The following is a 17,463-nucleotide window of genomic DNA, read 5'->3' as shown; positions in this document are numbered from 1 at the left end:
TAGCTTTAAACCGTAGAAGTTGCATGTGTCGGAGAACCTCGACCTACGGGCAGTCGTGGCCGAGTGGTTAAGGCGTCTGACTCGAAATCAGATTCCCCCTGGGAGCGTAGGTTCGAATCCTACCGGCTGCGTGCGATTTTGCGTAAAGAGGAGCAAATATTTTCACACACGTGAACGCGGTTGCAAACCGATGGCGCCATCTTCAACAAGACGAAAATTTCCGTTTAACAATACTGAGTGTCGCGACGGCTGCTGCTTACTGTGGCTACCGGTTCTCCTCTCACTGACGCTGCGACTGCAGAAAGCCGTCGCAGGCCCACGAGTGCGCTCCCGTCATTTTCTCGCGTCGACGCCGAGTTCGTGAGTACACAGACGTGCTTGGAAGCGTTGGACAGAGCCAACATTCATTTCTCTCTTTTTTAAGAATCGCAATTCAGTCATTCGAGTGCGGAAAAAGCAATGGTGCAGCGTTTCTTTTCTTAAGATCTCGCAGCTACTTGCAAGTATGTCGACCACTTAAGACGACAGAAAACTAGCGTCAGCGGTGCGTCAGTGGGAAGTCGGTGAAGTCGCCATTGGAGCCATAAGCCAGTAATTACGTCATGCGAATCACTCGCACGCCACGCAGCTGTACGATAGCTCAGTCGGTAGAGCGTTTGATTTTCAACCAAAGGGTGTTGGGTTCAACGCCATGTCTAGGCGAAAATTAATACACTTTCGTAACGGCTAATGTGCTGGCAATGGAAACACTACAGAAAAGAGTGAGGCCACGCCGCTTTCTGCCATTGGATTGCTTCTAAAGGTGCACTTTCACGTGTCGGAAGACGCTACTGCTACCGGCAGTCGTGGCCGAGTGGTTAAGGCGTCTGACTTGAAATCAGATTCCCTCTGGGAGCGTAGGTTCGAGTCCTGCCGACTGCGGAAATTTTGTAGCTCTCAAAAGATGGGCGTTCAGCTGCATTCTAGCAGTTGCGTCACTACTAAACACGTGGGTCGCCGGCAATGTGCAGTATTATTGGCTGCAGCGCTACAGTCGCACCCAGAAGCCACAGCTCATCGCCTCGTCACACTGCCGTCCACCAGGTGTGAGTGCAAGTGTCGCCTCTCTGGGCAGTGCAGATGTGTCCATTTTAGCTTGCAGACAATTACGTGTAGCAATTTATGAGCTAACGCAAGTCAAATGTTTTAGCGTGTGTATCTGCTAGATACTGCCTCTCACATGGTAGAGAGGCTCACTCCTTCTTGTGTCTCGTTCTCTGCACACGAGTTGCACGTGGCATCGATATAGCAAAGGTTTTCTAGAGAAAGCGAAGTCAATATTACATGAATCGAGTCGACATGTTTGCTTCTTACGATGATGGAATCAGAAGAAATGTGTGTGGTACTTCACTGCATCTGCTGCTCGCCTTTCAGCGTCCCTATGTCTTATCAGACGAAGATGACTGTGAAATTGGCGGCGATTCAGAGGTTAACGAAGACGCGCAAATCTGCGGACTTACGTGTGAGCCGAAATAGCTCAGTTGGGAGAGCGTTAGACTGAAGATCTAAAGGTCCCTGGTTCGATCCCGGGTTTCGGCAAGCGTATGTTTTGAAGCTGATACCAATGGAATTGCTCCGAGTCTGTGATGATGTAGGTACAGCCGATAACAAAAATGACTCTATCCTGTAACTGTTCAGGTTGTCTAGTGCTTGCCGTAAGAGGAACACAGTAGGCAACTCCCTGAGAAGTAAGAAAATACGAAAAGTCCTACCGACTGCGTTCCTTTTTTTGTGTCAGGAGGTGAAGAACGTCTCCAACGGAACCGTGAAATGAGCGAAAACGTGGGAAGCATTGCATTCGAAATGCTTGTGAAATTTCCAATTACTCAGTGAGTGTCGACAAAACACGTAAATCCTCTACTCCAACGTATGAGACCTAACGACTGCTGCGGTTTGTTTTTGCATTGTGTGTCAGCATTCTTCGATAGTCTGCTACGAGCTTAGCGCGACACGTTTGTAGACAGCATTCAGGCGACGTTTAATTAGTAACAGCTCCATGCAGCGATAGCACAGCTGTGAAGGACATGAGTCAATGTACAGCTGTGCATCGTGGGATGTTCTCTGCTGTCGTGTGAGCCCGGATAGCTCAGTCGGTAGAGCATTAGGCTTTTAACCTAAGGGTCCAGGGTTCAAGTCCCTGTTCGGGCGGAAATTTTTAATACTTTGGTAGCGATTCCTCTGGTAGCGGTGGAAACACTACGGAAAAGAATGCAGCTACGCCGTTTTCTGATGCCACATAGCTTTAAACCGTAGAAGTTGCATGTGTCGGAGAACCTCGACCTACGGGCAGTCGTGGCCGAGTGGTTAAGGCGTCTGACTCGAAATCAGATTCCCTCTGGGAGCGTAGGTTCGAATCCTACCGGCTGCGTGCGATTTTGCGTAAAGAGGAGCAAATATTTTCACACACGTGAACGCGGTTGCAAACCGATGGCGCCATCTTCAACAAGACGAAAATTTCCGTTTAACAATACTGAGTGTCGCGACGGCTGCTGCTTACTGTGGCTACCGGTTCTCCTCTCACTGACGCTGCGACTGCAGAAAGCCGTCGCAGGCCCACGAGTGCGCTCCCGTCATTTTCTCGCGTCGACGCCGAGTTCGTGAGTACACAGACGTGCTTGGAAGCGTTGGACAGAGCCAACATTCATTTCTCTCTTTTTTAAGAATCGCAATTCAGTCATTCGAGTGCGGAAAAAGCAATGGTGCAGCGTTTCTTTTCTTAAGATCTCGCAGCTACTTGCAAGTATGTCGACCACTTAAGACGACAGAAAACTAGCGTCAGCGTGCGTCAGTGGAAGTCGGTGAAGTCGCCATTGGAGCCATAAGCCAGTAATTACGTGTCATGCGAATCACTCGCACGCCACGCAGCTGTACGATAGCTCAGTCGGTAGAGCGTTTGATTTTCAACCAAAGGGTGTTGGGTTCAACGCCATGTCTAGGCGAAAATTAATACACTTTCGTAACGGCTAATGTGCTGGCAATGGAAACACTACAGAAAAGAGTGAGGCCACGCCGCTTTCTGCCATTGGATTGCTTCTAAAGGTGCACTTTCACGTGTCGGAAGACGCTACTGCTACCGGCAGTCGTGGCCGAGTGGTTAAGGCGTCTGACTTGAAATCAGATTCCCTCTGGGAGCGTAGGTTCGAGTCCTGCCGACTGCGGAAATTTTGTAGCTCTCAAAAGATGGGCGTTCAGCTGCATTCTAGCAGTTGCGTCACTACTAAACACGTGGGTCGCCGGCAATGTGCAGTATTATTGGCTGCAGCGCTACAGTCGCACCCAGAAGCCACAGCTCATCGCCTCGTCACACTGCCGTCCACCAGGTGTGAGTGCAAGTGTCGCCTCTCTGGGCAGTGCAGATGTGTCCATTTTAGCTTGCAGACAATTACGTGTAGCAATTTATGAGCTAACGCAAGTCAAATGTTTTAGCGTGTGTATCTGCTAGATACTGCCTCTCACATGGTAGAGAGGCTCACTCCTTCTTGTGTCTCGTTCTCTGCACACGAGTTGCACGTGGCATCGATATAGCAAAGGTTTTCTAGAGAAAGCGAAGTCAATATTACATGAATCGAGTCGACATGTTTGCTTCTTACGATGATGGAATCAGAAGAAATGTGTGTGGTACTTCACTGCATCTGCTGCTCGCCTTTCAGCGTCCCTATGTCTTATCAGACGAAGATGACTGTGAAATTGGCGGCGATTCAGAGGTTAACGAAGACGCGCAAATCTGCGGACTTACGTGTGAGCCGAAATAGCTCAGTTGGGAGAGCGTTAGACTGAAGATCTAAAGGTCCCTGGTTCGATCCCGGGTTTCGGCAAGCGTATGTTTTGAAGCTGATGCCAATGGAATTGCTCCGAGTCTGTGATGATGTAGGTACAGCCGATAACAAAAATGACTCTATCCTGTAACTGTTCAGGTTGTCTAGTGCTTGCCGTAAGAGGAACACAGTAGGCAACTCCCTGAGAAGTAAGAAAATACGAAAAGTCCTACCGACTGCGTTCCTTTTTTTGTGTCAGGAGGTGAAGAACGTCTCCAACGGAACCGTGAAATGAGCGAAAACGTGGGAAGCATTGCATTCGAAATGCTTGTGAAATTTCCAATTACTCAGTGAGTGTCGACAAAACACGTAAATCCTCTACTCCAACGTATGAGACCTAACGACTGCTGCGGTTTGTTTTTGCATTGTGTGTCAGCATTCTTCGATAGTCTGCTACGAGCTTAGCGCGACACGTTTGTAGACAGCATTCAGGCGACGTTTAATTAGTAACAGCTCCATGCAGCGATAGCACAGCTGTGAAGGACATGAGTCAATGTACAGCTGTGCATCGTGGGATGTTCTCTGCTGTCGTGTGAGCCCGGATAGCTCAGTCGGTAGAGCATTAGGCTTTTAACCTAAGGGTCCAGGGTTCAAGTCCCTGTTCGGGCGGAAATTTTAATACTTTGGTAGCGATTCCTCTGGTAGCGGTGGAAACACTACGGAAAAGAATGCAGCTACGCCGTTTTCTGATGCCACATAGCTTTAAACCGTAGAAGTTGCATGTGTCGGAGAACCTCGACCTACGGGCAGTCGTGGCCGAGTGGTTAAGGCGTCTGACTCGAAATCAGATTCCCCCTGGGAGCGTAGGTTCGAATCCTACCGGCTGCGTGCGATTTTGCGTAAAGAGGAGCAAATATTTTCACACACGTGAACGCGGTTGCAAACCGATGGCGCCATCTTCAACAAGACGAAAATTTCCGTTTAACAATACTGAGTGTCGCGACGGCTGCTGCTTACTGTGGCTACCGGTTCTCCTCTCACTGACGCTGCGACTGCAGAAAGCCGTCGCAGGCCCACGAGTGCGCTCCCGTCATTTTCTCGCGTCGACGCCGAGTTCGTGAGTACACAGACGTGCTTGGAAGCGTTGGACAGAGCCAACATTCATTTCTCTCTTTTTTAAGAATCGCAATTCAGTCATTCGAGTGCGGAAAAAGCAATGGTGCAGCGTTTCTTTTCTTAAGATCTCGCAGCTACTTGCAAGTATGTCGACCACTTAAGACGACAGAAAACTAGCGTCAGCGGTGCGTCAGTGGGAAGTCGGTGAAGTCGCCATTGGAGCCATAAGCCAGTAATTACGTCATGCGAATCACTCGCACGCCACGCAGCTGTACGATAGCTCAGTCGGTAGAGCGTTTGATTTTCAACCAAAGGGTGTTGGGTTCAACGCCATGTCTAGGCGAAAATTAATACACTTTCGTAACGGCTAATGTGCTGGCAATGGAAACACTACAGAAAAGAGTGAGGCCACGCCGCTTTCTGCCATTGGATTGCTTCTAAAGGTGCACTTTCACGTGTCGGAAGACGCTACTGCTACCGGCAGTCGTGGCCGAGTGGTTAAGGCGTCTGACTTGAAATCAGATTCCCTCTGGGAGCGTAGGTTCGAGTCCTGCCGACTGCGGAAATTTTGTAGCTCTCAAAAGATGGGCGTTCAGCTGCATTCTAGCAGTTGCGTCACTACTAAACACGTGGGTCGCCGGCAATGTGCAGTATTATTGGCTGCAGCGCTACAGTCGCACCCAGAAGCCACAGCTCATCGCCTCGTCACACTGCCGTCCACCAGGTGTGAGTGCAAGTGTCGCCTCTCTGGGCAGTGCAGATGTGTCCATTTTAGCTTGCAGACAATTACGTGTAGCAATTTATGAGCTAACGCAAGTCAAATGTTTTAGCGTGTGTATCTGCTAGATACTGCCTCTCACATGGTAGAGAGGCTCACTCCTTCTTGTGTCTCGTTCTCTGCACACGAGTTGCACGTGGCATCGATATAGCAAAGGTTTTCTAGAGAAAGCGAAGTCAATATTACATGAATCGAGTCGACATGTTTGCTTCTTACGATGATGGAATCAGAAGAAATGTGTGTGGTACTTCACTGCATCTGCTGCTCGCCTTTCAGCGTCCCTATGTCTTATCAGACGAAGATGACTGTGAAATTGGCGGCGATTCAGAGGTTAACGAAGACGCGCAAATCTGCGGACTTACGTGTGAGCCGAAATAGCTCAGTTGGGAGAGCGTTAGACTGAAGATCTAAAGGTCCCTGGTTCGATCCCGGGTTTCGGCAAGCGTATGTTTTGAAGCTGATGCCAATGGAATTGCTCCGAGTCTGTGATGATGTAGGTACAGCCGATAACAAAAATGACTCTATCCTGTAACTGTTCAGGTTGTCTAGTGCTTGCCGTAAGAGGAACACAGTAGGCAACTCCCTGAGAAGTAAGAAAATACGAAAAGTCCTACCGACTGCGTTCCTTTTTTTGTGTCAGGAGGTGAAGAACGTCTCCAACGGAACCGTGAAATGAGCGAAAACGTGGGAAGCATTGCATTCGAAATGCTTGTGAAATTTCCAATTACTCAGTGAGTGTCGACAAAACACGTAAATCCTCTACTCCAACGTATGAGACCTAACGACTGCTGCGGTTTGTTTTTGCATTGTGTGTCAGCATTCTTCGATAGTCTGCTACGAGCTTAGCGCGACACGTTTGTAGACAGCATTCAGGCGACGTTTAATTAGTAACAGCTCCATGCAGCGATAGCACAGCTGTGAAGGACATGAGTCAATGTACAGCTGTGCATCGTGGGATGTTCTCTGCTGTCGTGTGAGCCCGGATAGCTCAGTCGGTAGAGCATTAGGCTTTTAACCTAAGGGTCCAGGGTTCAAGTCCCTGTTCGGGCGGAAATTTTAATACTTTGGTAGCGATTCCTCTGGTAGCGGTGGAAACACTACGGAAAAGAATGCAGCTACGCCGTTTTCTGATGCCACATAGCTTTAAACCGTAGAAGTTGCATGTGTCGGAGAACCTCGACCTACGGGCAGTCGTGGCCGAGTGGTTAAGGCGTCTGACTCGAAATCAGATTCCCCCTGGGAGCGTAGGTTCGAATCCTACCGGCTGCGTGCGATTTTGCGTAAAGAGGAGCAAATATTTTCACACACGTGAACGCGGTTGCAAACCGATGGCGCCATCTTCAACAAGACGAAAATTTCCGTTTAACAATACTGAGTGTCGCGACGGCTGCTGCTTACTGTGGCTACCGGTTCTCCTCTCACTGACGCTGCGACTGCAGAAAGCCGTCGCAGGCCCACGAGTGCGCTCCCGTCATTTTCTCGCGTCGACGCCGAGTTCGTGAGTACACAGACGTGCTTGGAAGCGTTGGACAGAGCCAACATTCATTTCTCTCTTTTTTAAGAATCGCAATTCAGTCATTCGAGTGCGGAAAAAGCAATGGTGCAGCGTTTCTTTTCTTAAGATCTCGCAGCTACTTGCAAGTATGTCGACCACTTAAGACGACAGAAAACTAGCGTCAGCGGTGCGTCAGTGGGAAGTCGGTGAAGTCGCCATTGGAGCCATAAGCCAGTAATTACGTCATGCGAATCACTCGCACGCCACGCAGCTGTACGATAGCTCAGTCGGTAGAGCGTTTGATTTTCAACCAAAGGGTGTTGGGTTCAACGCCATGTCTAGGCGAAAATTAATACACTTTCGTAACGGCTAATGTGCTGGCAATGGAAACACTACAGAAAAGAGTGAGGCCACGCCGCTTTCTGCCATTGGATTGCTTCTAAAGGTGCACTTTCACGTGTCGGAAGACGCTACTGCTACCGGCAGTCGTGGCCGAGTGGTTAAGGCGTCTGACTTGAAATCAGATTCCCTCTGGGAGCGTAGGTTCGAGTCCTGCCGACTGCGGAAATTTTGTAGCTCTCAAAAGATGGGCGTTCAGCTGCATTCTAGCAGTTGCGTCACTACTAAACACGTGGGTCGCCGGCAATGTGCAGTATTATTGGCTGCAGCGCTACAGTCGCACCCAGAAGCCACAGCTCATCGCCTCGTCACACTGCCGTCCACCAGGTGTGAGTGCAAGTGTCGCCTCTCTGGGCAGTGCAGATGTGTCCATTTTAGCTTGCAGACAATTACGTGTAGCAATTTATGAGCTAACGCAAGTCAAATGTTTTAGCGTGTGTATCTGCTAGATACTGCCTCTCACATGGTAGAGAGGCTCACTCCTTCTTGTGTCTCGTTCTCTGCACACGAGTTGCACGTGGCATCGATATAGCAAAGGTTTTCTAGAGAAAGCGAAGTCAATATTACATGAATCGAGTCGACATGTTTGCTTCTTACGATGATGGAATCAGAAGAAATGTGTGTGGTACTTCACTGCATCTGCTGCTCGCCTTTCAGCGTCCCTATGTCTTATCAGACGAAGATGACTGTGAAATTGGCGGCGATTCAGAGGTTAACGAAGACGCGCAAATCTGCGGACTTACGTGTGAGCCGAAATAGCTCAGTTGGGAGAGCGTTAGACTGAAGATCTAAAGGTCCCTGGTTCGATCCCGGGTTTCGGCAAGCGTATGTTTTGAAGCTGATACCAATGGAATTGCTCCGAGTCTGTGATGATGTAGGTACAGCCGATAACAAAAATGACTCTATCCTGTAACTGTTCAGGTTGTCTAGTGCTTGCCGTAAGAGGAACACAGTAGGCAACTCCCTGAGAAGTAAGAAAATACGAAAAGTCCTACCGACTGCGTTCCTTTTTTTGTGTCAGGAGGTGAAGAACGTCTCCAACGGAACCGTGAAATGAGCGAAAACGTGGGAAGCATTGCATTCGAAATGCTTGTGAAATTTCCAATTACTCAGTGAGTGTCGACAAAACACGTAAATCCTCTACTCCAACGTATGAGACCTAACGACTGCTGCGGTTTGTTTTTGCATTGTGTGTCAGCATTCTTCGATAGTCTGCTACGAGCTTAGCGCGACACGTTTGTAGACAGCATTCAGGCGACGTTTAATTAGTAACAGCTCCATGCAGCGATAGCACAGCTGTGAAGGACATGAGTCAATGTACAGCTGTGCATCGTGGGATGTTCTCTGCTGTCGTGTGAGCCCGGATAGCTCAGTCGGTAGAGCATTAGGCTTTTAACCTAAGGGTCCAGGGTTCAAGTCCCTGTTCGGGCGGAAATTTTTAATACTTTGGTAGCGATTCCTCTGGTAGCGGTGGAAACACTACGGAAAAGAATGCAGCTACGCCGTTTTCTGATGCCACATAGCTTTAAACCGTAGAAGTTGCATGTGTCGGAGAACCTCGACCTACGGGCAGTCGTGGCCGAGTGGTTAAGGCGTCTGACTCGAAATCAGATTCCCTCTGGGAGCGTAGGTTCGAATCCTACCGGCTGCGTGCGATTTTGCGTAAAGAGGAGCAAATATTTTCACACACGTGAACGCGGTTGCAAACCGATGGCGCCATCTTCAACAAGACGAAAATTTCCGTTTAACAATACTGAGTGTCGCGACGGCTGCTGCTTACTGTGGCTACCGGTTCTCCTCTCACTGACGCTGCGACTGCAGAAAGCCGTCGCAGGCCCACGAGTGCGCTCCCGTCATTTTCTCGCGTCGACGCCGAGTTCGTGAGTACACAGACGTGCTTGGAAGCGTTGGACAGAGCCAACATTCATTTCTCTCTTTTTTAAGAATCGCAATTCAGTCATTCGAGTGCGGAAAAAGCAATGGTGCAGCGTTTCTTTTCTTAAGATCTCGCAGCTACTTGCAAGTATGTCGACCACTTAAGACGACAGAAAACTAGCGTCAGCGGGAAGTCGGTGAAGTCGCCATTGGAGCCATAAGCCAGTAATTACGTCATGCGAATCACTCGCACGCCACGCAGCTGTACGATAGCTCAGTCGGTAGAGCGTTTGATTTTCAACCAAAGGGTGTTGGGTTCAACGCCATGTCTAGGCGAAAATTAATACACTTTCGTAACGGCTAATGTGCTGGCAATGGAAACACTACAGAAAAGAGTGAGGCCACGCCGCTTTCTGCCATTGGATTGCTTCTAAAGGTGCACTTTCACGTGTCGGAAGACGCTACTGCTACCGGCAGTCGTGGCCGAGTGGTTAAGGCGTCTGACTTGAAATCAGATTCCCTCTGGGAGCGTAGGTTCGAGTCCTGCCGACTGCGGAAATTTTGTAGCTCTCAAAAGATGGGCGTTCAGCTGCATTCTAGCAGTTGCGTCACTACTAAACACGTGGGTCGCCGGCAATGTGCAGTATTATTGGCTGCAGCGCTACAGTCGCACCCAGAAGCCACAGCTCATCGCCTCGTCACACTGCCGTCCACCAGGTGTGAGTGCAAGTGTCGCCTCTCTGGGCAGTGCAGATGTGTCCATTTTAGCTTGCAGACAATTACGTGTAGCAATTTATGAGCTAACGCAAGTCAAATGTTTTAGCGTGTGTATCTGCTAGATACTGCCTCTCACATGGTAGAGAGGCTCACTCCTTCTTGTGTCTCGTTCTCTGCACACGAGTTGCACGTGGCATCGATATAGCAAAGGTTTTCTAGAGAAAGCGAAGTCAATATTACATGAATCGAGTCGACATGTTTGCTTCTTACGATGATGGAATCAGAAGAAATGTGTGTGGTACTTCACTGCATCTGCTGCTCGCCTTTCAGCGTCCCTATGTCTTATCAGACGAAGATGACTGTGAAATTGGCGGCGATTCAGAGGTTAACGAAGACGCGCAAATCTGCGGACTTACGTGTGAGCCGAAATAGCTCAGTTGGGAGAGCGTTAGACTGAAGATCTAAAGGTCCCTGGTTCGATCCCGGGTTTCGGCAAGCGTATGTTTTGAAGCTGATACCAATGGAATTGCTCCGAGTCTGTGATGATGTAGGTACAGCCGATAACAAAAATGACTCTATCCTGTAACTGTTCAGGTTGTCTAGTGCTTGCCGTAAGAGGAACACAGTAGGCAACTCCCTGAGAAGTAAGAAAATACGAAAAGTCCTACCGACTGCGTTCCTTTTTTTGTGTCAGGAGGTGAAGAACGTCTCCAACGGAACCGTGAAATGAGCGAAAACGTGGGAAGCATTGCATTCGAAATGCTTGTGAAATTTCCAATTACTCAGTGAGTGTCGACAAAACACGTAAATCCTCTACTCCAACGTATGAGACCTAACGACTGCTGCGGTTTGTTTTTGCATTGTGTGTCAGCATTCTTCGATAGTCTGCTACGAGCTTAGCGCGACACGTTTGTAGACAGCATTCAGGCGACGTTTAATTAGTAACAGCTCCATGCAGCGATAGCACAGCTGTGAAGGACATGAGTCAATGTACAGCTGTGCATCGTGGGATGTTCTCTGCTGTCGTGTGAGCCCGGATAGCTCAGTCGGTAGAGCATTAGGCTTTTAACCTAAGGGTCCAGGGTTCAAGTCCCTGTTCGGGCGGAAATTTTAATACTTTGGTAGCGATTCCTCTGGTAGCGGTGGAAACACTACGGAAAAGAATGCAGCTACGCCGTTTTCTGATGCCACATAGCTTTAAACCGTAGAAGTTGCATGTGTCGGAGAACCTCGACCTACGGGCAGTCGTGGCCGAGTGGTTAAGGCGTCTGACTCGAAATCAGATTCCCCCTGGGAGCGTAGGTTCGAATCCTACCGGCTGCGTGCGATTTTGCGTAAAGAGGAGCAAATATTTTCACACACGTGAACGCGGTTGCAAACCGATGGCGCCATCTTCAACAAGACGAAAATTTCCGTTTAACAATACTGAGTGTCGCGACGGCTGCTGCTTACTGTGGCTACCGGTTCTCCTCTCACTGACGCTGCGACTGCAGAAAGCCGTCGCAGGCCCACGAGTGCGCTCCCGTCATTTTCTCGCGTCGACGCCGAGTTCGTGAGTACACAGACGTGCTTGGAAGCGTTGGACAGAGCCAACATTCATTTCTCTCTTTTTTAAGAATCGCAATTCAGTCATTCGAGTGCGGAAAAAGCAATGGTGCAGCGTTTCTTTTCTTAAGATCTCGCAGCTACTTGCAAGTATGTCGACCACTTAAGACGACAGAAAACTAGCGTCAGCGGTGCGTCAGTGGGAAGTCGGTGAAGTCGCCATTGGAGCCATAAGCCAGTAATTACGTCATGCGAATCACTCGCACGCCACGCAGCTGTACGATAGCTCAGTCGGTAGAGCGTTTGATTTTCAACCAAAGGGTGTTGGGTTCAACGCCATGTCTAGGCGAAAATTAATACACTTTCGTAACGGCTAATGTGCTGGCAATGGAAACACTACAGAAAAGAGTGAGGCCACGCCGCTTTCTGCCATTGGATTGCTTCTAAAGGTGCACTTTCACGTGTCGGAAGACGCTACTGCTACCGGCAGTCGTGGCCGAGTGGTTAAGGCGTCTGACTTGAAATCAGATTCTCTCTGGGAGCGTAGGTTCGAGTCCTGCCGACTGCGGAAATTTTGTAGCTCTCAAAAGATGGGCGTTCAGCTGCATTCTAGCAGTTGCGTCACTACTAAACACGTGGGTCGCCGGCAATGTGCAGTATTATTGGCTGCAGCGCTACAGTCGCACCCAGAAGCCACAGCTCATCGCCTCGTCACACTGCCGTCCACCAGGTGTGAGTGCAAGTGTCGCCTCTCTGGGCAGTGCAGATGTGTCCATTTTAGCTTGCAGACAATTACGTGTAGCAATTTATGAGCTAACGCAAGTCAAATGTTTTAGCGTGTGTATCTGCTAGATACTGCCTCTCACATGGTAGAGAGGCTCACTCCTTCTTGTGTCTCGTTCTCTGCACACGAGTTGCACGTGGCATCGATATAGCAAAGGTTTTCTAGAGAAAGCGAAGTCAATATTACATGAATCGAGTCGACATGTTTGCTTCTTACGATGATGGAATCAGAAGAAATGTGTGTGGTACTTCACTGCATCTGCTGCTCGCCTTTCAGCGTCCCTATGTCTTATCAGACGAAGATGACTGTGAAATTGGCGGCGATTCAGAGGTTAACGAAGACGCGCAAATCTGCGGACTTACGTGTGAGCCGAAATAGCTCAGTTGGGAGAGCGTTAGACTGAAGATCTAAAGGTCCCTGGTTCGATCCCGGGTTTCGGCAAGCGTATGTTTTGAAGCTGATGCCAATGGAATTGCTCCGAGTCTGTGATGATGTAGGTACAGCCGATAACAAAAATGACTCTATCCTGTAACTGTTCAGGTTGTCTAGTGCTTGCCGTAAGAGGAACACAGTAGGCAACTCCCTGAGAAGTAAGAAAATACGAAAAGTCCTACCGACTGCGTTCCTTTTTTTGTGTCAGGAGGTGAAGAACGTCTCCAACGGAACCGTGAAATGAGCGAAAACGTGGGAAGCATTGCATTCGAAATGCTTGTGAAATTTCCAATTACTCAGTGAGTGTCGACAAAACACGTAAATCCTCTACTCCAACGTATGAGACCTAACGACTGCTGCGGTTTGTTTTTGCATTGTGTGTCAGCATTCTTCGATAGTCTGCTACGAGCTTAGCGCGACACGTTTGTAGACAGCATTCAGGCGACGTTTAATTAGTAACAGCTCCATGCAGCGATAGCACAGCTGTGAAGGACATGAGTCAATGTACAGCTGTGCATCGTGGGATGTTCTCTGCTGTCGTGTGAGCCCGGATAGCTCAGTCGGTAGAGCATTAGGCTTTTAACCTAAGGGTCCAGGGTTCAAGTCCCTGTTCGGGCGGAAATTTTAATACTTTGGTAGCGATTCCTCTGGTAGCGGTGGAAACACTACGGAAAAGAATGCAGCTACGCCGTTTTCTGATGCCACATAGCTTTAAACCGTAGAAGTTGCATGTGTCGGAGAACCTCGACCTACGGGCAGTCGTGGCCGAGTGGTTAAGGCGTCTGACTCGAAATCAGATTCCCCCTGGGAGCGTAGGTTCGAATCCTACCGGCTGCGTGCGATTTTGCGTAAAGAGGAGCAAATATTTTCACACACGTGAACGCGGTTGCAAACCGATGGCGCCATCTTCAACAAGACGAAAATTTCCGTTTAACAATACTGAGTGTCGCGACGGCTGCTGCTTACTGTGGCTACCGGTTCTCCTCTCACTGACGCTGCGACTGCAGAAAGCCGTCGCAGGCCCACGAGTGCGCTCCCGTCATTTTCTCGCGTCGACGCCGAGTTCGTGAGTACACAGACGTGCTTGGAAGCGTTGGACAGAGCCAACATTCATTTCTCTCTTTTTTAAGAATCGCAATTCAGTCATTCGAGTGCGGAAAAAGCAATGGTGCAGCGTTTCTTTTCTTAAGATCTCGCAGCTACTTGCAAGTATGTCGACCACTTAAGACGACAGAAAACTAGCGTCAGCGGTGCGTCAGTGGGAAGTCGGTGAAGTCGCCATTGGAGCCATAAGCCAGTAATTACGTCATGCGAATCACTCGCACGCCACGCAGCTGTACGATAGCTCAGTCGGTAGAGCGTTTGATTTTCAACCAAAGGGTGTTGGGTTCAACGCCATGTCTAGGCGAAAATTAATACACTTTCGTAACGGCTAATGTGCTGGCAATGGAAACACTACAGAAAAGAGTGAGGCCACGCCGCTTTCTGCCATTGGATTGCTTCATTCCGCCGCCAGCGGCCGTGCTGTGCGGACGTGCGGTGCGGCTGTTGCGGTGTTTACATCGTCGCTGCGAGCGGCCGGCGCTGTGTGGTGAGTGCGCGCCTTCTGCGTTAGTCATAGTTCACGATAACATTTTTAGATTGACATAATGGATCAGACAACGCGACGCGATACTTTGAAGTTGATTTTCGATCCGAACTACACCCGACCGAAATCTTACGAAGTTGAGGCATTTATCGAAGAAACTTTTCAGATCAAAGTTGATGAATTGATTGGAATACACCTGTCGATTGTCAGTCCGACTGTTTTCCTTAAGTTATCCAGTTCTGACAAGTGCGACCAAATTGTAGAAGCATGTGGTGGGGTGGCAAAATTCAAACATTCAGACGGACACATAGGGCAGGTCACGGTTTCGCGTGCCGGAATGGGAATACGAACGGTTCGAATCTTTGAGCTCCCCTTTGAAATAACGCCCGAGGAGATTAACAACAAACTGAGAGACTATGGCACCATTATCAGCAATGTCGCCGAAAAATGGTCTAGCTTGCACAAGTATCCAGTATTAAATGGAGTCAGGCAAGTTAAGATTGACATGCTGAAACATATCCCGTCGTATCTCTGGATTGGTGGATATAGAGCGATCATCATTTACGATGGCCAGCCGAGAACCTGCTCGGGCTGTGGTTCTACGCAACACGTCCGCGCGCAGTGTGTTCAACGGCGTGTGACGCAACTGCCGACTGGGGAGCGAGACCCGCCTAGTCAAATGGCCACGCTACCCGTGACGTACGCCGCCGCACTACGCAGTGAGGTCGCCCCAGACATGTGTATCGACACGGCGATAGTTGCTTATGCCGACGTTCCCGATGGTAACGTAGCCATGGATACTAGCAGCACAGAAGCTACAGGTCCAGCACACTCACAATACGAGGAAACTGACAGGCGTGGAGAACAAGACCAGGCTAAGACGGCAGAAGAAGGCATGTGCAAATCACTCGAAGAAGTCGGGCAACACAAAGAAGATACGGTTGCCACGTCGGAGGATAATGACCAACAGCCTATAACTGTTTCACCAAAGAAACGGAAGAAACGTCGAATAGCCCGTCAGGGAGCAGCAGAAGCCGCGCCAATTCTGCGCGAAAAGGCGAAACAAATAGGCCAAGAACTGGCGGAGACGACACAGGCAACTCCTCTGGAAGATCGAACAATAAAAAAGAAGACTCGAAATGAGGACACTGACCCCGACCGTGGAATCCACATTCAAGACGGTACAGCTAGTCTGAAGGACCTTCCACCTGTACAGAACACGTACACGCGGGAAGTTACGTGCACGCGAGACTGGGCGGATGACATGGAGGTGCAAAGCCATGATGCAGAGATGGCTGACATAGCACAACGTTCAGGACGGACGGCACCCGACCGTCGACAGGATGTGTCCACCCGGCAACAAACCACCATCAAAGATATTCGTGCGGCAGATGATGATGCCGACTTTTTCTAAGTGGAGCAAGCATCCACTTCCCTTGGCAAACAGTACCCCACCTGACACGGTATAGTCGACATGACGGCTTTACAGGCGTACAGAATTGCAACCTTGAATATAAATAAAATTAGCAGCACCCTCAATCTGAGAAATCTCCAAGATTTTCTGTACGCCGCTGATATTGACATCTTAATGCTGCAAGAAGTAACGGCTATCCGTTTGGACGACATTACTGGCTACAACGCCGTCATCAATCCTGGCAATGACAATAGCCTTGGCACAGCGATTATGACTAAAGAGGGGATCCTACTTACAGACGTGGCGCAACTGCCTAACAGTAGAGGTCTCGCTGTCACGATAAACAACACCAGGTTTATCAACATATATGCCCCGTCAGGAACCGGAAACAAGCGCCGCAGGGCCGAATTTTTCAAAGAGGACATCGCCCCCCTTTTCGCGGTGCGATTTGACCAAATAATTTTTGCGGGTGACTTTAATTGCGTGCTGAGTCCCAAGGATCAGACGCCAAATTTTAACAAATCTCTGGAGCTGGAGGACATCGTCAGAGACTTCCAACTGTTTGATACTTGGGAACTAAAACACGGTGATAGGCTAGGTTTCACCTATATCACCAGCCATTCTGCCAGCCGTATCGACAGAATTTACGCAACATCCAATTTAAGGAGACACGTTTTACAGTCTGAGCTATGGCCCACGATTTTCTCTGATCATATCGCGTACATATGTACGATAAATTTAGAGAAACAAGGCACTTACAGGGCGAGAGGTCAGTGGAAGCTAAACGTTACTCATCTTTCGGATCCTGGATGTCACGCCGCCTTCCACACCACTTGGGCAGAATGTGAAAGGAAGTTCCACTTGTACGGCACGGCGCTGAATTGGTGGCTAAACTGCGCGAAGCCCGCAATAATAAAGACAATGAAAACTTACTCCCGTGAAAAAGTCGCCTGGCGGAAGCGGACAGTAGAGTTTTACTTCAGCTGTCTGAGAGACTTGTGCGTTCGTGATGCTACAGTCATAACAAATTATGGGCAAATCAACAGAATAAAAGCAAAATTGCTCAACCTGCAGAGACACCATCTCGAAGGCTGTAAAATACGAACGCGTTTGCAGAACGGTACACGAGAAGAAACAACATCGATGTACCACATTCTCCAAGAGAACAAAAGACAAAAACTTAAAATTCTGACGGAACTCAAAACTTCAGACGGGAGACTCTTGACAGATCAAGCTGCAATACGAGACGAGATCCATCGACACTTTAGTGAATTGCTGGCCAATACACAGACAGATGAAACGGCGCAGCAAGCTCTCACTGCTAGGACGACAGAGCGACTCACTCCAGAAGAAGCTGATGTGCTCGCAGCGAGAATAACGGACGAAGACGTCGAAGATGCCATCTCGAAGAGCCCAAAGAACAAATCACCTGGACCAGATGGGCTACCCGCTGAATTTTATCAAACTTTTCGCGAACAAATAATTGCTAAATTGACACTCGTATGCAATGAAATACTAAATGCGGA

General features: G+C 49.1%; 25 non-coding genes across 25 annotated transcripts; all 25 read left to right on the top strand.

The window, feature by feature from the left end:
- The first annotated feature begins 49 nt into the window (after window positions 1–49).
- Window positions 50–131, top strand: Trnas-cga (transfer RNA serine (anticodon CGA)). Its single transcript has one exon. It is a non-coding gene; the product is annotated as a tRNA-Ser (tRNA).
- Window positions 132–839: 708 nt separating this feature from the next.
- On the top strand, window positions 840–921 carry Trnas-uga (transfer RNA serine (anticodon UGA)). Its single transcript has one exon. It is a non-coding gene; the product is annotated as a tRNA-Ser (tRNA).
- A 584-nt stretch (window positions 922–1,505) lies between these two features.
- On the top strand, window positions 1,506–1,578 carry Trnaf-gaa (transfer RNA phenylalanine (anticodon GAA)). Its single transcript has one exon. It is a non-coding gene; the product is annotated as a tRNA-Phe (tRNA).
- Window positions 1,579–2,114: 536 nt separating this feature from the next.
- Window positions 2,115–2,187, top strand: Trnak-uuu (transfer RNA lysine (anticodon UUU)). Its single transcript has one exon. It is a non-coding gene; the product is annotated as a tRNA-Lys (tRNA).
- A 138-nt stretch (window positions 2,188–2,325) lies between these two features.
- Trnas-cga (transfer RNA serine (anticodon CGA)) lies at window positions 2,326–2,407 on the top strand. The gene has a single exon. It is a non-coding gene; the product is annotated as a tRNA-Ser (tRNA).
- A 708-nt stretch (window positions 2,408–3,115) lies between these two features.
- On the top strand, window positions 3,116–3,197 carry Trnas-uga (transfer RNA serine (anticodon UGA)). The gene has a single exon. It is a non-coding gene; the product is annotated as a tRNA-Ser (tRNA).
- A 584-nt stretch (window positions 3,198–3,781) lies between these two features.
- Trnaf-gaa (transfer RNA phenylalanine (anticodon GAA)) lies at window positions 3,782–3,854 on the top strand. The gene has a single exon. It is a non-coding gene; the product is annotated as a tRNA-Phe (tRNA).
- Window positions 3,855–4,390: 536 nt separating this feature from the next.
- Window positions 4,391–4,463, top strand: Trnak-uuu (transfer RNA lysine (anticodon UUU)). The gene has a single exon. It is a non-coding gene; the product is annotated as a tRNA-Lys (tRNA).
- Window positions 4,464–4,600: 137 nt separating this feature from the next.
- On the top strand, window positions 4,601–4,682 carry Trnas-cga (transfer RNA serine (anticodon CGA)). Its single transcript has one exon. It is a non-coding gene; the product is annotated as a tRNA-Ser (tRNA).
- A 708-nt stretch (window positions 4,683–5,390) lies between these two features.
- On the top strand, window positions 5,391–5,472 carry Trnas-uga (transfer RNA serine (anticodon UGA)). The gene has a single exon. It is a non-coding gene; the product is annotated as a tRNA-Ser (tRNA).
- Window positions 5,473–6,056: 584 nt separating this feature from the next.
- Trnaf-gaa (transfer RNA phenylalanine (anticodon GAA)) lies at window positions 6,057–6,129 on the top strand. Its single transcript has one exon. It is a non-coding gene; the product is annotated as a tRNA-Phe (tRNA).
- A 536-nt stretch (window positions 6,130–6,665) lies between these two features.
- On the top strand, window positions 6,666–6,738 carry Trnak-uuu (transfer RNA lysine (anticodon UUU)). Its single transcript has one exon. It is a non-coding gene; the product is annotated as a tRNA-Lys (tRNA).
- Window positions 6,739–6,875: 137 nt separating this feature from the next.
- Window positions 6,876–6,957, top strand: Trnas-cga (transfer RNA serine (anticodon CGA)). Its single transcript has one exon. It is a non-coding gene; the product is annotated as a tRNA-Ser (tRNA).
- Window positions 6,958–7,665: 708 nt separating this feature from the next.
- Window positions 7,666–7,747, top strand: Trnas-uga (transfer RNA serine (anticodon UGA)). Its single transcript has one exon. It is a non-coding gene; the product is annotated as a tRNA-Ser (tRNA).
- A 584-nt stretch (window positions 7,748–8,331) lies between these two features.
- On the top strand, window positions 8,332–8,404 carry Trnaf-gaa (transfer RNA phenylalanine (anticodon GAA)). Its single transcript has one exon. It is a non-coding gene; the product is annotated as a tRNA-Phe (tRNA).
- A 536-nt stretch (window positions 8,405–8,940) lies between these two features.
- On the top strand, window positions 8,941–9,013 carry Trnak-uuu (transfer RNA lysine (anticodon UUU)). Its single transcript has one exon. It is a non-coding gene; the product is annotated as a tRNA-Lys (tRNA).
- A 138-nt stretch (window positions 9,014–9,151) lies between these two features.
- Window positions 9,152–9,233, top strand: Trnas-cga (transfer RNA serine (anticodon CGA)). The gene has a single exon. It is a non-coding gene; the product is annotated as a tRNA-Ser (tRNA).
- A 697-nt stretch (window positions 9,234–9,930) lies between these two features.
- On the top strand, window positions 9,931–10,012 carry Trnas-uga (transfer RNA serine (anticodon UGA)). Its single transcript has one exon. It is a non-coding gene; the product is annotated as a tRNA-Ser (tRNA).
- Window positions 10,013–10,596: 584 nt separating this feature from the next.
- On the top strand, window positions 10,597–10,669 carry Trnaf-gaa (transfer RNA phenylalanine (anticodon GAA)). The gene has a single exon. It is a non-coding gene; the product is annotated as a tRNA-Phe (tRNA).
- A 536-nt stretch (window positions 10,670–11,205) lies between these two features.
- On the top strand, window positions 11,206–11,278 carry Trnak-uuu (transfer RNA lysine (anticodon UUU)). Its single transcript has one exon. It is a non-coding gene; the product is annotated as a tRNA-Lys (tRNA).
- Window positions 11,279–11,415: 137 nt separating this feature from the next.
- Window positions 11,416–11,497, top strand: Trnas-cga (transfer RNA serine (anticodon CGA)). The gene has a single exon. It is a non-coding gene; the product is annotated as a tRNA-Ser (tRNA).
- Window positions 11,498–12,205: 708 nt separating this feature from the next.
- Window positions 12,206–12,287, top strand: Trnas-uga (transfer RNA serine (anticodon UGA)). Its single transcript has one exon. It is a non-coding gene; the product is annotated as a tRNA-Ser (tRNA).
- Window positions 12,288–12,871: 584 nt separating this feature from the next.
- Trnaf-gaa (transfer RNA phenylalanine (anticodon GAA)) lies at window positions 12,872–12,944 on the top strand. The gene has a single exon. It is a non-coding gene; the product is annotated as a tRNA-Phe (tRNA).
- Window positions 12,945–13,480: 536 nt separating this feature from the next.
- On the top strand, window positions 13,481–13,553 carry Trnak-uuu (transfer RNA lysine (anticodon UUU)). Its single transcript has one exon. It is a non-coding gene; the product is annotated as a tRNA-Lys (tRNA).
- Window positions 13,554–13,690: 137 nt separating this feature from the next.
- On the top strand, window positions 13,691–13,772 carry Trnas-cga (transfer RNA serine (anticodon CGA)). The gene has a single exon. It is a non-coding gene; the product is annotated as a tRNA-Ser (tRNA).
- The last annotated feature ends 3,691 nt before the right edge of the window (window positions 13,773–17,463 follow it).

The sequence above is a fragment of the Schistocerca gregaria genome, unplaced genomic scaffold (genome assembly GCF_023897955.1).
Source record: "Schistocerca gregaria isolate iqSchGreg1 unplaced genomic scaffold, iqSchGreg1.2 ptg000582l, whole genome shotgun sequence".
Lineage (NCBI taxonomy): Eukaryota > Metazoa > Arthropoda > Insecta > Orthoptera > Acrididae > Schistocerca > Schistocerca gregaria.
The sequence above is the reverse complement of the archived record's forward strand: the minus strand, read 5'-3'. Positions and strand labels throughout refer to the sequence as shown.